Source organism: Herpailurus yagouaroundi, unplaced genomic scaffold (genome assembly GCF_014898765.1).
Source record: "Herpailurus yagouaroundi ecotype Mexico unplaced genomic scaffold, PumYag 142, whole genome shotgun sequence".
NCBI lineage: Eukaryota > Metazoa > Chordata > Mammalia > Carnivora > Felidae > Herpailurus > Herpailurus yagouaroundi.
The window spans coordinates 18,184,654-18,198,390 of record NW_024412397.1 but is presented as its reverse complement, the minus strand read 5'-3'; the positions used below and the strand labels follow the sequence as shown (position 1 = coordinate 18,198,390).

General features: G+C 47.3%; 1 protein-coding gene and 1 pseudogene across 2 annotated transcripts in view; one reads left to right on the top strand and one right to left on the bottom strand.

Annotated features, from left to right (window-relative positions):
* Window positions 1-3,016, bottom strand: part of ATP8B1 (ATPase phospholipid transporting 8B1) — a 127,711-nt gene extending 124,695 nt beyond the window's left edge. Inside the window, exon 1 of one of the 2 annotated variants that reach the window (XM_040478711.1) lies at window positions 2,578-3,016. The gene's annotated coding sequence lies outside the window, so the exon portion shown is untranslated. The remainder of the gene's footprint in view (window positions 1-2,577) is intronic. The other variant, XM_040478712.1, reaches the window with a different exon arrangement.
* LOC121032695 (cell death activator CIDE-3-like) overlaps window positions 2,274-13,737 on the top strand; it is a 32,922-nt pseudogene continuing 21,458 nt past the window's right edge.

Below are 13,737 nucleotides of genomic sequence, written 5' to 3'. Positions count from 1 at the left end.
TCTCTCTCTCTCTCTCTCTCTCCCTCTGCCCCTCCCCCAGCTCCTATGTGCATTTGCTCTCTCAAAACAAACTTAAAAAAAAAGTAAATATAACAAAAATAAATTCTAAAAATCAAATACAATTTAAAATAAGTAAAATAACGGAAACTTGTGGGAATCTAAATCCACTACTCCTTGCTTTAGAAGGAAGAAAAAGAAAGGAAAGAAGAAAGGAAGGCAGGCAGACAGGGGGGAAAGAAACCCATAGCCAGATCTGGTCAATGCCATGAATGCTAATGTCTCAGAGACTGAAATCCAAATGAAACATGGGACCAGTACTAAGCCTGCCTTATCGCACAGACTTCTTTTTGTTAAGCCATTTGCTTTACCAAATTATTATTTTAAAGCCTCAACTTAAAAACTGAAAATTAGGGGCTCCTGGGTGGCCCAGTTGGTTAAGTGACTGACTCTTGATTTCGGCTCAGGTCACGATTTCATGGTTTGTGGGTTTAAGCCCTGCATCAGGCTCTGTGCTGACAGCATGGGGCCTACTTGGGATTGTCTCTGTCTCTCCCCCCCCCTCCCTCCCCCCCCATCTCTCAAAATAAATAAATAAACTTTAAAAAACTAAATAAATAGGGGGATGCCTGGGCGGCTCAGAGCCTGAAGCCTGCTTGGGGTTCTGTGTGTGTGTCTCTCTCTCTCAAAAATAAATACCTATTAAAAAATGTTTTAACTAAATAAAAACAAAAAAACAAAAAAAAAATCTCCTAGCTCTGTCACGGTCAAGAACAAGGGTGCATCGGCATGCATTTTCCTTAAAATAAAAACCAGAAGGAAAGTTTGAAGGTAGCCAGAGCTGCCCTGGCTCAGATGGCGTCTGTGTTCACCAGCATTAAGCCACAGGAGTCTCGTTTGGCCCTCGGTAACAGACACAGAGAATCACCAAGAATTACCAAAGCACAGCCACCAGGACATAACGAATGAAGAAAATGGTTAAGCGTTCTTACCCAAAATGAGCACAAGGACGTAATGAAAGTCATTAAGAAAATTCAGAGAGTAATTGCAGGCAGACTCCCCCACCCCCAAGAAAGTAATCGGCTAATAAACGTTGAATATCTTTTGCGTAACCATTTGTAATAGGCTCAGATGAGGCCTTCACCAATAGGCCCAGGATTAATGAATGGCATTTTAGATGAAACACAAAAGTACCCGTGAGACAATGAGAATTAGAACTTTTACTGCACAGTCTGTGTTTCCTCTTTTTCATAGGCGCTTGCATGTACTATCGCTGGAGATTTTATCACACATGTTTTATAGTTTTTGTTCCTAAAAGCAGTCGGCCTTCCTCCATAACCTACTGTGCGCGCGGTGATCTTCAAGCACTTGGCCTGTGTTGTCTCATTTAATTCTTAAGGAGCAGAGACAGAAATCTGCAGACAATGCAACCAGGAAGACGGGAGAGAATCTTTTCTCAGGCCGACAGGGCGGGCAGTTTCCGGGAGGGGAACTCGGCGGCGTCCGGAGCTACCCAAGAAGGACTTGGAGCCCGCCGGGGGCACCGCGGGCAGGCCGACGGGGTCAGGTGGGGTTGAGCGGGACTCACCGGGCGGAAATGGGGCCCACCCGCCCCTTACTTTTGGTGTCAACTCCCCTCCCCCGTTCTGCATCCCCCACAGCCGTCGCCAATGCGAGTTCGGAGCCGCGTTCCAGGACCAGGCGCGCACAACCCCCTCGGAGAAGTCGGGCTGACAACGGAAGGCTTTTCTTTCGCTTGGGGAGGTGTGAGGACGTGGGGGGGGGGGGGGGGGGGGGGTTACAACACTTGCCACTCTCTGCCACCCTCCCCCCCCCGCCCCAACACGTTGCCCCTCTGCACGCACACCAGCGAAGCCGCAGCGCCGGGTATCACACCGGGGAGGGAAGGAGATGGCTTGGGGCCCCGCCGCGGGAGCTGGCGGATACGACTCTACGGTCACCGGGGAAAACGTCCCTCTTCCGCATCACCTCCCAACCTGAGTTAAAGCTCGCGGTAGATGTCAGGAGGGCGCCTGGTCCTGCAGCCGCCGCGGCGGAGGCGGTCTCGCCCTCCATCCCTCCCCGCAGGTGCGCCAGGGTACCCGAGGTCCTAAGGTCTTTTTCAGACTCGTTGGCATCGGCTCCCAAAGGGGGCCCCCGCAGAACCCAGCCAGGGAGACTTCCAGAGGGGCGGCAGACACTGCAGGGAAGCCAGCGACACTCCCCAAGGACCCGCAAGTCCTGCCAGGCTCGCCCCTCAAAGCTTAACCCCGGACATGTGCGTGGCAAACCCAAACGATCCAAACGCCACCTGCGAGTTTCCTCGCCTCCCAGCAGGTGAAACCCGCACGGACGTCTCCACAGCGCTGCCTCCCCATCCCCGAGGCCAAGAAGGCTCCCGCGACCCCCGCCTAAGTCCCACCGGTGCGGGCTCCGGAGCCCGAGGGCGCGGACAGCTGCTGCCACCGCATCCCCGATCCTGGGAGTCCGCCCGCTCCGCGGCGGCCAGGGGACCTGTGGGACACTGCGGGGCCGGTTGGGTGGGGAAAGTTGGGGGCCCGGCGCCGCGCCCCTCCTTACCTGGCGCTCGCCGGCCCCTGCTGGGACATCCGTCGGGTGCGCGCCCCTCCGCGCGCTCGCTGCGCACCTGGCCGTTGTCGCCGCCACCGCCCGGTCCCAGCCCTGGCCGCCGCGCTAGCGCTTCATGGCGCACGGGGCTGGCCCGGGGCCCCGGGAAGCGTGTCCAGTTGGCAACGGCTCCTCCGGCTCTCGCCTCTCGCCAATGGCTCCCCGCCTTCCCCCGCCCCGCGTCCGAGCGCCAGTCCTCGGCGGCCGCCCTTTTCCCTCCGCTCCCCGGGACCGGCCAAACTGGTTTCTCCGCTCCGGGGTGGTGCCTCCAGTCTCTCACTGGCAGCCGCGGCTGGGGCTGGGGGCGGGCCCGGCCGTCTGCCCTCCCTTTGTCCCTCCCGGGGGCGGAGAGGGGCTGGACGTCGAGCCCCAGGGCGGGCACACGCGGCCCAGGTCCAGCCCCGCGCCCTCCGTGCGCCCTGGCGGCAGGTGGGCACCCAGGCGGTGCCCCGAGCTCGTCCCCTGCCTCGCCCGACCTGCCACTTGGCAGCTGCGATCGCTGTCGGCTCCTTTGGCGCTCCCGCCTCCCGGGGGGCCGCGCTAGCCGCCCCGCCCCACCAGCTTCGCGTCACTTTCCCGCCGCCCTCGGCTGGCCTGGCCGCCGCCCGGGGTCGGTGACCTCCCCAGCCCGGAAAGCTGGCCGGGCCGCGGCTCGCCTGGAACCTGCCCCCCCTCGGTAAGGGGAGCTGTACCCTCCCGACGCCGCCAAGTCACGTTCCAGGACTGGTCACCGAACGGGCGTCGCGGTTCGCTGCGCAGAGGGTGGGGAAGGGGCCGGCGCCAAAAGACTTGGAGAAACTTACCTGTAGTCGCAGCAAGCAGGCTTTGTGCGGAGACCTAGCTCCTCTGCCTTTAGGGGTTTGGGGTCAAAAGCAGCCAAGGTGCAGCAGGTGAATGGCACGGAGTAGCTGGAAAATTTGGCTCGCGTGCGTGGTTGCTAGCTGGGGTCTGGGCTTGCATTCATGCCTCCTTGACAGTATATATATCACACTCCACATCGGATACTCCACTCCGCGGGATTTTACTGCTCACCCACTAGCAAGAGTCACTAAGGAGAATGGAGGAAAGTCAAAGATGAATGAAAAGGTTTGCTTAACATGTAGTAGGGGAGATAGAACCCCTAAGTGAATATCTAGTTACCTGCAGATCAGAGAGGTTCAGGTCATGAGCCTGAGCGTGAATTCAGACACTCAACTAGGGGCTTAAGGAGGCTCCCAGTTGGGTGTCTTCTCTGAGGAGGCCATGCTTAAGATGGGCCTCAGAGGTTCACACTTTTAGGGATCAGACTTACACGGAGAAGACATTCAAAGAGTAGTCCACTCATTTGGTCTCCAGGTGCATGAGTCAACTGATATTGTTAAACCATAAACTACCCTGTATTTCTTTCTCATTAGTCACACTTGATTAAAAAAAAAAAAAAAAAATCTCTACACCTAATGTGAAGCTCCAACTCAGAACCCCCAGACCAAGGGTCTCTCCCTCTACCAGGTGAGCCAGCTCAGTGCCCCCACACACTTGACTTTTGCCTGGGTCGGCTGGTCAGTCATTCACTCTCTCTCTGGGCCTCAGTTTTCTCATCTATAAGTGAGACCGGACCAGATTATCTCAAATGGTTCCTTCCAGTTTCTGAGCCCAACACCAGAGCAAAGGTACAGAAGCCAGAAAACACAGGCGTGCCTGGATGGCTCAATTAAACATCTGACTTTAGCTCAGGTCATGATCTCACGGTTTGTGAACTGGAGCCCCCCATCCAGCTCTCTGCTGTCAGTGCAGAGCCTGCTTTGGATCGTCTGTCTCCCTCTCTCTCTCTTTCGCAAAAATAAATAAACATTAAAAAAAAGAAGGGGTGCCTGGGTGGCTCAGTCAGTTGAGCATCCGGCTTCGGCTCAGGTCATGATCTCACGGTTGGTGAGTTCGAGCCCCACGTAGGGCCCTGTGCTGACAGCTTAGAGCCTGGAGCCTGCTGTGGATTCTGTGTCTCTCTCTCTGCCCCTCCCCTGCTCGTGCTCTTCCCTGTCTCTCAAAAGTAAATAAACATTAAAAAAATTTTTTTAAAATAAATAAAAATAAAAAATAAAAAGAAGAAGAAGAAGCTAGAAAACATAGGGCCCAGTTAGTTATGATGGGGAAGACCAGTTGGCTGACAGTGTGGTGGTAATACATAAGGCTGGAGAAGGAATCAGGGCCTAGAAGCCTTTGAAGGCAGGTTAAGGAGTTTCGGCTTCCTTTTGCCAGCACCTGCAAAGCATTGAAAGTTGGTGATTACAGCTGTGACATCCAGGTTGTGTTTTAGGGAAAGCGATGGGACTAGCTTGGAAGAAGACTCAAATGGGGGCACCACTTAGGAAGCTAGTAAAGCAACAAAAGGCGGCCTGAAGGAGTTGCCAGCGGAAGGAAAAAAGGAGGAACTCTCAGGGACGGCAGCAGGAGAAGTGACAGGGCACAGAGTGCCCAGAATCTGCAACTGAGTGGCAGACAGAGGCACGAAGGTGAGCCAAGTTCTCCAGACCAGCGGCTGGCATTAGTAGGGGCAACAGAGTCAGGAGGAGGGCTCTGCCCTACTAGGAGAAATGCCAATAAACCCAAGAATCAGGACATGACTTTAGATTAAAGGAAGGATCCTTCCTTCTTGCAGGTCTACAAGAAGGTGCTCAATCTAAGAAAACATCGCACAGAAGAGAGACTACCCTAAGACACATCCAACCCACCCCTGCTCTCAGATCAGATAACACTGCTATGGCTGCATTTAATATTCCTGTGTAGACACTGAAGAGTTGAAGCTAGTTTGTTTCTCAGTGGAGTGGAGAGTGGAGAGAGGTGTGGATAAAGGAACATCATGGGGAATGTTTCAAAGATTCGTTCATTTAACAACTTCACATAGTAGGCGCTGTTCTAGTTGCTTGGATACATCAGTGAACCAATCAGGCAAATTGCATCAAAAGTGAAAATGCTTTAGAAAAAATAGAGGAGGACTGTCTGGGAGGAGGCCACTGTGGGAGACTTCTAGCCTCCTGTAAAAGTACTACCCTTTACCCTTTATCCTATAAGCTGCTTTGAATCTTCCTAAATTGCATTTTGAACATTTTTCAAAGAATTAAATATTCTGAATATTCAGATAGAATACTTAGATAGAATTCTAAGATGCCTCTCAAGTTCCATATCTTGATCTGGGTGATGGTTAGAGGAGTGTATACATATATAAGAGTTCATCGACCTGTACGCTTAAGATTTGTACCTTCATGATCTCACGGTTCGTGAGTTCAAGCCCGGTGTCGGGCTCTGTGCTGACAGCTCAGAGCCTGGAGCCTGCTTCTGATTCTGTGTCTCCCTCTTTCTGTACCTGCCCCCCACACTCTGTCTCTCTCTCTCTCTCTCTCAAAAATAAAGATTTGAAAAAAAATAGGAAAAAAAAGATTTTTACCTTAAAAAATAATACAAATAGAGCAGGGCGAAGAGATTAGGAGTGGGAGAATGAATTGCAATTTTAAACAAATTGCAGATTTAAACAAATGACCAGGGTAGGCTCCATGAAGAGATTTGGATTTGAAGAAGACTTGTCAGAAGGCAAAAGAGTTTCATCCCAGGTGAGAGAAATTCTTCGGAAACTCATTTCACCTAGAACCCACCAGACAAAGGCATGTTCAAACCTCGTCCTACTGAGTTTCCCTCCCATAATGCCTTCCGGGTCATTGAAAAGGCGACTCTCAGAGCATGTCTGCTGCTGTTGCTGATAAAGGAAGTAGCTCAACTCAAGTCCTGACTTTTGTCCTCTCTGAAAGATCCATGCCAAATTTCAGGGTGCCTTGTCAGGTCAATCCCTGGAAGTGTTTCATGCATGCAACAAGGATTGATTTTGAAATGTGTCTTACGTGAGTCACCTCTTTGTCTTAGGGGCAGCCCTGACTTCACCAGCCTCTGTGATTCTTTCTCAGTGAACCCCAATGGGATTGAATAGTATCCTGGTTTTTTTTTTTTTAATGTTTTAATGTTTATTTATTTTAAAGAGAGAGATAGAGTGCGAACAGGGGACAGGCAGAGAGAGAGACACAGAATCTGAAGCAGGCTCCAGGCTCTGAGCTGTCAGCACAGAGCCTGACGTGGGGCTCAAACCCACAAACCACAGGATCATGACCTGAGTTGAAGTCAGATGCTGGACCGACTGAGCCACCAAGGCGCCCTGCATTCTGGTTTTATTTAGAAGCCACTCCCATTCAGCAACCAACACCTTTACCTTGCAAGGGGGAAAAAATACCACACTTGGGAAAGTAATGAACCGAAACAGTCATTTCTAAATAAAGATGACGTTGCCTTTCAGATTTTGTAGTTCGCAATCTCCTCTATTTCTTTTTGTTTCTTTTTTCTTTTTTCTTTTTTCCTTTCTTGGCAACACTCCTATGCATTTCCATGATGTGGGTAGGAAGGCTGGGGAGGTTAGCAAAAGATCTAGCTCAATTTTACTGAAAATTCATGTCCTAGAATTTTTTGTTCTATAAGATATGAGCTCAAGAATAAAAACTATGTTAAAGGGAGGTGATGCTGCCTGTATTCAGTTCTTTACTAAGCTCGGTGGTCATTTAAGCTAAAGCATTTAATACCAGTGGAAAGGTATTCATGCTGCACTAGGTCCTATTGTAACCCACGCAGGACAGTCAAGTTTAACGCATTTGGAAGATAAATTCTTCCCAGCCATCTTCCAGATGAGCTCCAGAATTTTAAACATGATAAGAAGGTATCTATTAGGTGAATCTCTCTTTGCAACACGCGAAATTAGAAGCTTCAAATAGTCTGCCCCACTTTCTTTTAAATGGTATTTAAAACAACAGATAGAGATGATATAATCTGTAGACCCTGCACATATAATTTTTCCAAATTCCTTCTGATTTATAGGCTTTCCACCTCCTTTACTACTTATTGCCTTCTTTCTTCTGACCAACACTTTAAATAAAAAAATATGATTGCAAAAGAAATCTTGACCATCAAGGTAACTAAGTGTCTCTCAGTTAGTTACTACCCATGCTCAATGTGCAAGAGGTGTTAGGGGACGCATTATTCCTCAGCACATTATTAAAGTTCATTTCTCTTTCTTTCATATTCATGAGTATATAAATATGAAGCATTAGTCCACAGTTATTTTTTTTTAATTTTTTTTAACGTTTATTTATTTTTGAGACAGAGAGAGACAGAGCATGAACGGGGGAGGGTCAGAGAGAGGGAGACACAGAATCTGAAACAGGCTCCAGGCTCTAAGCTGTCAGCACAGAGCCCGACGTGGGGCTCGAACTCACGGACCGTGAGGTCATGACCTGAGCTGAAGTCGGCCGCTTAACCGACTGAGCCACCCAGGCGCCCCCACAGTTATTTTTTTTGTACAAAGAGTTCAATTACCTATGATCTCTCTATATGAAAATGTGATTAATGAACATCCCATTGAACTGAGTTGATAACACCAGTTAAACTGAATTCATATGATGAACCAACCATTTCCCAAATTGCCTTGGGGCCATTGTTAGTATAGGTAGCCATAGTTTTATGTGATCGTAAGAAGTTTGTATGTATTGTCTTATGCTGTGTTCGTCATTTACCGTGGTGTCACAAAAGCGGTTCACATTCCCAAATTCAACCCTCATCCTTTGCGACCTAAACTCCCTCTATTGCGAGTTGCTTGCAGTTCACTGAATTCTAGTTAGCACTTCATGTTGCCTCTGCTTGAAATGTCCTCCTCAGGGAGCCTGGTTGACTCCATCGGTTGAGCGTCCAACTCTTGATCTCAACTCAGGTCTTGATCTCAGGGTTGTGAGTTCAAGCCCTGCGCTGGGTATGGAGACTACCTTAAAAAAAAAAAAAAAAGTCTTCCTCATTCATCTATCTTGTCTCCATCCCCAGAGTAACTTGCTCTGAGTAAACCTTGCCCCACACATCCCCAGACAATAGTTTCCATAGCATAAGGAAGCCTTTAGCCCTTGTATGTTAACCATTTACCTGTAATCATTCCCAGCAGCACTGTGAGCCCTTTGAGACCCAAGAATGGGCCCTATTCTTTGTGGTCTCCCTTGGCATAGAACATTGCCCTGGCACCCTATGTGCCTATTAGTTCTTGTGGGATGGTCTGCATAGTCATCATTCTCAATAGTTGTATTTTCTTCTGCTGCTGATTTATTTAATCATTGCTCCTGTTGGATATTTATTATCTGGAGATTGGCTTCCAGAAAAATCTGACCAACTACAACCCACCACTATTTTAAAGTCTTCTAAACAACTTACTTCTCTCTGGTTCTTACTACTTAGCGGGTTGTGATTTGCTCTCCTTTACTTACATCCAGAAATGGTGTGCCTCCAGTACAAGAAAAGTTTGTCTTTTACTAGAACCAGGACATGATTAAGCCTTTGTGGCCACCACTGGAGCAATAGAAAGAAGGGTGTTCCAATTCTTCCATAAAGTTATAGCAGCCTATGCTGTGTATCAGTACTGCGTTTTGAACTTCCCTAAATTTCCAGCCAGCATGAATGATTGCCCCTTCCAATGAAAGAAAAGTTAATTAAATGCAAAAAAAAAAAACCAAACAAACAAACAGTAAGGAACAATTTTTCACTGATCACACTGGCAAAGACAAAAAAAAAAGTCTGGAATTGCACTGCACTGACAGTGTTTATGGGGAAACAGGCATTCGAAAGCTGTCGGTGGTTGTGCACAAGGTGCAACTTGTTTGGGAGGAAATTCAGAAACACATAACAAAACATACGTGCCTTGCGCCCTAAGAACTCACGTCTAGGAGTTTATCCCAGAGATATAGTTGAGCATTTACACAAAGGTAAGCATACACAAATATTCATTGCAGCATGTTTTTCACTGCAGAAGACCAGAGGTGGCCTCAATGTCCGTTAAGAGAGATTATATCCATACAACGGATAATAACCAGACTTCTTTTTAACAAATTAGGGAGATCTAGGGGCACCTGGGTGGCTCCGTCGGCTAAGCATTTGACTTCAGCTCAGGTCATGATCTCAGTTTGTGAGTCTGAGCCCTGCATCAGACTCTCTGCTGTCAGTGCAGAGCCTGCTTCGGATCCTCTGTCTGCCTCTCTCTCTGCCCCTTCCCCGTGTGTGCTCATGTGTGCTTTCTCTCTCTCTCTCTCTCTCTCTCTCTCTCTCTCTCTCTCTCTCTCTCAAAAATAAATAAACATTTAAAAAAATTTTTTGAATTAGGGAAAACTATGGGTGTTGCTGTTTGGAACATCTCCAAAATATATTGTTACAGGAAGACGCAAGGTACAGAAGAGTATGTGTGTATAAATAAAATATATAGCGTGATGTTTATAGGTTGTCTCCACTTGTGCAACAGAGTAAAAGCACTCATGTGTATTGTATATATGTGTGATAGATACATAGACATAGAGAGGTAACCTTGAAGGATGCATAAGAAATGCTTAACAGTGCTCATCTCAATGGAGGAGACTAAGTTTTCACAAATGTCTTTGTACAGTTGAATTTTTTTTTACTATGGTCCTGTATAATAATAAATACCTACAGTTTAAAAATTTTTTTTAATGTTTATTCATTCCTGAGAGAGAGACAGAGTGCAAGTGGTGGAGGGGCAGAGAGAGAGGGAGACAGAATCCAAAGCAGTCTCCAGGATCTGAGCTGTCAGCACAGAGTCCAACGTGGGGCTCGATCCCACAAACTGTGAGATCATGACCTGAGCCAGTCGGATGCCCAACCGACTGAGCCACCCAGGCGTCCAATAAGTATCTATAGTTTAAAAACAGAAGTAGTACTACAAAGTTGCTAATGAAAGGCAATAATGCCCCTATCCCACCATTTCTCATGCTCAAATGCTGTTCTCCAAAGCTAATCATTTGTAAACTTTTTGTTGGTTCTTGCATTTACTTTCATCATACCAATAACATGCTTATATTGCCATTTCTGATGTTTTCTGTCTTAGACATCATCTACGGACTTCCTGCTATAGGGGAGGAAGAATTAACTGTCATGCACCCTATTCTCAGCACAACTACACGCCCACACTTCCGCTCACCCTCTCTCCCACCATAAATAATTAGATCACCATTTATAATTGAATCACATTCAGTGGCTACATTATTGACTATGGAAAAATTGTTTGCAGCTAAACCACATGGTTAGATCCAATTCTATGATTTCATTTCCTTTCTCATAACGTTTTTGGTTTTGACCTGGGTTAATTATTGCCTCCCTTCCCCCCTCTCCCCCCCCCCCCGCTTTTCTACCCTGCACCTTTTTCCTACCATTAATGCAGTCCCCAAATTGCTCACATAACCACAAAGCTCCTCTCAGAATAGACCAACACATGACTTACCAGTTTACATTCTTCCTCCTTGGGACACCCCCTGCTGGAGCCTTCTGTCCCCTGTTCCAGTGTGAATAGATTGTCCTCCAGACACTTCCTGCTCCTTCACGTTTTCTTCTTTGTTGAACTCGCCATTTCTGCTGGAACGTATCTGAAAAAAGGAAACACGAGAGAGGAATGTTTTGAGGCTTACCATGTCAGGATGGCCTCAGTGTTCTGGAATACAAATGCGTTGTTTTATCATTATCAGCATCGTCAGACCTCTAAGTCTCTGGAGGTAGAGGTTTGATTAGTGGCTCAGTGATTCCATCAGAGCGCAGGTACTTCTCATTCTTCTGCTCTGCTTTCTTGCTTTCTTTTTTTAAGTTTATTTATCTTTAAGAGAGAGACAGAACGTGAGCTGGGGAGGGGCAGAGAGAGAGGGGGACACAGAATCCGAAACAGTCTCCAGGCTCTGAGCCATCAGCACAGACCCCGATGCGGGGCTGGAACTCACAAACCACGAGATCATGACCTGAGCCGAAGTCAGATGCTTAACCGACTGAGCCACTCAGGTGCCCTCTTCTGCTCTGCTTTCATCGTAGTGGTGTCTACAGCAGCTGGCTCTCTTCATTTCCCCACAAGTGGTCACATGGCCGATCCTAACTCTGCTGAAGGCTGGGAGAATGAATATATGGCATTCTCAGCACCCGTCGTGGGAACTGGTCTCTGTCAGTAGGGATGGAGGCTTGGGGGGGGGGGGGTAGCCGATGCACAGGCAACCCACAGGGACCACACATTTCCACAGCTGGAAATGTCTTTATTCTACTTTCATAGTTTAACTGGGTATAGAATTCGAGGTTGGAAAGCATTTTTTCTTAGGATGTTGAAGATGATGTTTCATTAGAGTCTAGGTTCCACGGTTGCACTTTGGATGTTTGATGTTATTTCGAGTCCCACTTCTTTGCAGGTGATCAGCTTTCCACATTTGGGAAAGTTTTTTCTGTGGTTCCAGACTTTCACTGGAAGGTGTGTTAGTATGGAACCCCAAACTCAGTCTCTCAGCCTCCAGTACCTCACCCCAGCCTGTCCCCATTGCCTGTTATTCATATGCAAAACTGACCTAGAACCAATGCTTACCTTTTACAAGATACCCACCTTTTACAGAGTGGGTAACATTATAAATGAATTCACAGAGACGTGTCAGGAACTTGAAACACTGTAATGAGCTTTCCTTATACCAAACACATAGGCCTTCATGGTTTTCAGTATTTTTATCCCAAATGAACGGGTAAAAGGTGGGCATTTCAGAATAATAATTGATGATTATGATGTTCATATTTTGGGGGGTGTCCCGGTGACTGTTGATCTGGGTCATGACGTCATAGTTCATGAGGTAAAGCACATTGTTGGGCTCTATGCTGACAGTTCATAGCCTGCTTGGGATTCTCTCTGCCCCTCCCCTACTCACAGGCATGCTTCTGTGTTGTACTCTCTCTCTCTCTCAAGATAAGTAAACTTTAAAAAGAGTTCATATTTTTTTTACTCTTCAAATCATATTTCCTAATCAGCTTCTTCCTTCCTTCCTTTCTTTCTTTTTCTTTTCTTCCTGTCTTTTTCTTCCTTCCTTATTTCCTCCTTCCTTCTCTTTCTTTCTTTCTTTCTTTCTTTCTTTCTTTCTTTTTCTTTCTTTCTTTCAAATTTAGATCCCTGATGCATTTGGAATTTATGTCTCATGTATGACATAAAGTATTACTCCAATTTTATTTTTTCAAGTGGCTAACCAGAAAGCCCAGCATCATTTATTTAAAAGCCAACATTTGCCTCAATGATTTGAAATGACACTTTTAGCAAATACTAATCAGACAGTTGCATCTGTCTCTCTTCTGTTGCCCTGTTGGCTTCTTTGTACCATCACCACTCCGTGGGAAGTAGAAAGCCTTTCTAGTGTTATCTCATATCTGTTGGAGCCTGTCCTGTCTCAGAGCTTTGCTTTACTTCCCCCCCACCCAAGCCTTTTGGAGATACAATTGACATATAACATTGCATAAATTTCAGGTGTACAACGTGATGATTCGATACACATACGTGTTGGAATTGTTTACCACCGTGAGGTCAACTAACACATATTTCCCCTCTTTTTTATTTTTTTTTTAAGTTGGGCACCAAGAGCGGGTTGAAATACGTTACACGTCTTTATTCAAAGACACTACACACGGGGGTGACACAAAACACATTCTTTTTCTCACTGTACCAACAGCGGCCAGAGAGTTTGTCGTACTCTTCACATTTACTTAGACTCTGATGCCTCCGATACACCCTGCAGCTTTAACACCCAAACTTACTGGGGGTACCAGGAACTGCTCACCGAAATCACTCCACAGAGCTCTGTCTCCTGATTAGTACAGGACTAGAGCTTTGGTTTTGTGGTGGCATTTCATGTTTCCTGGTGGAACAGGATTTGACTAGTACCATGGAAATGGCACCTGAGGTGACAGAAAAATCATCGAGCTTGTGTCTCCCCAGTGTGACCCTCACCTGCGAGTGCAGAATTCCACAGATTCCTCCTAGAACCAGAGGTCAGCCCATGAGACCTCATAGATCAAGCGAAGTACCAAGGACACCCCCCCCCCTTTCTTTCCTGCTGTCACCACTGGCTGGAAATAATACGGTATCCGCCAAGAACCACTGTCTTCTGTCAGAGGCACTGTCACCCCCAACACCCTGGAGTTTCACAGCAAAGAAACCTGTCCCTGCGTCTCTAGAAAGCGAAGGAGAAATGTCATCACTGTTGGAGCACTGACTTGTGG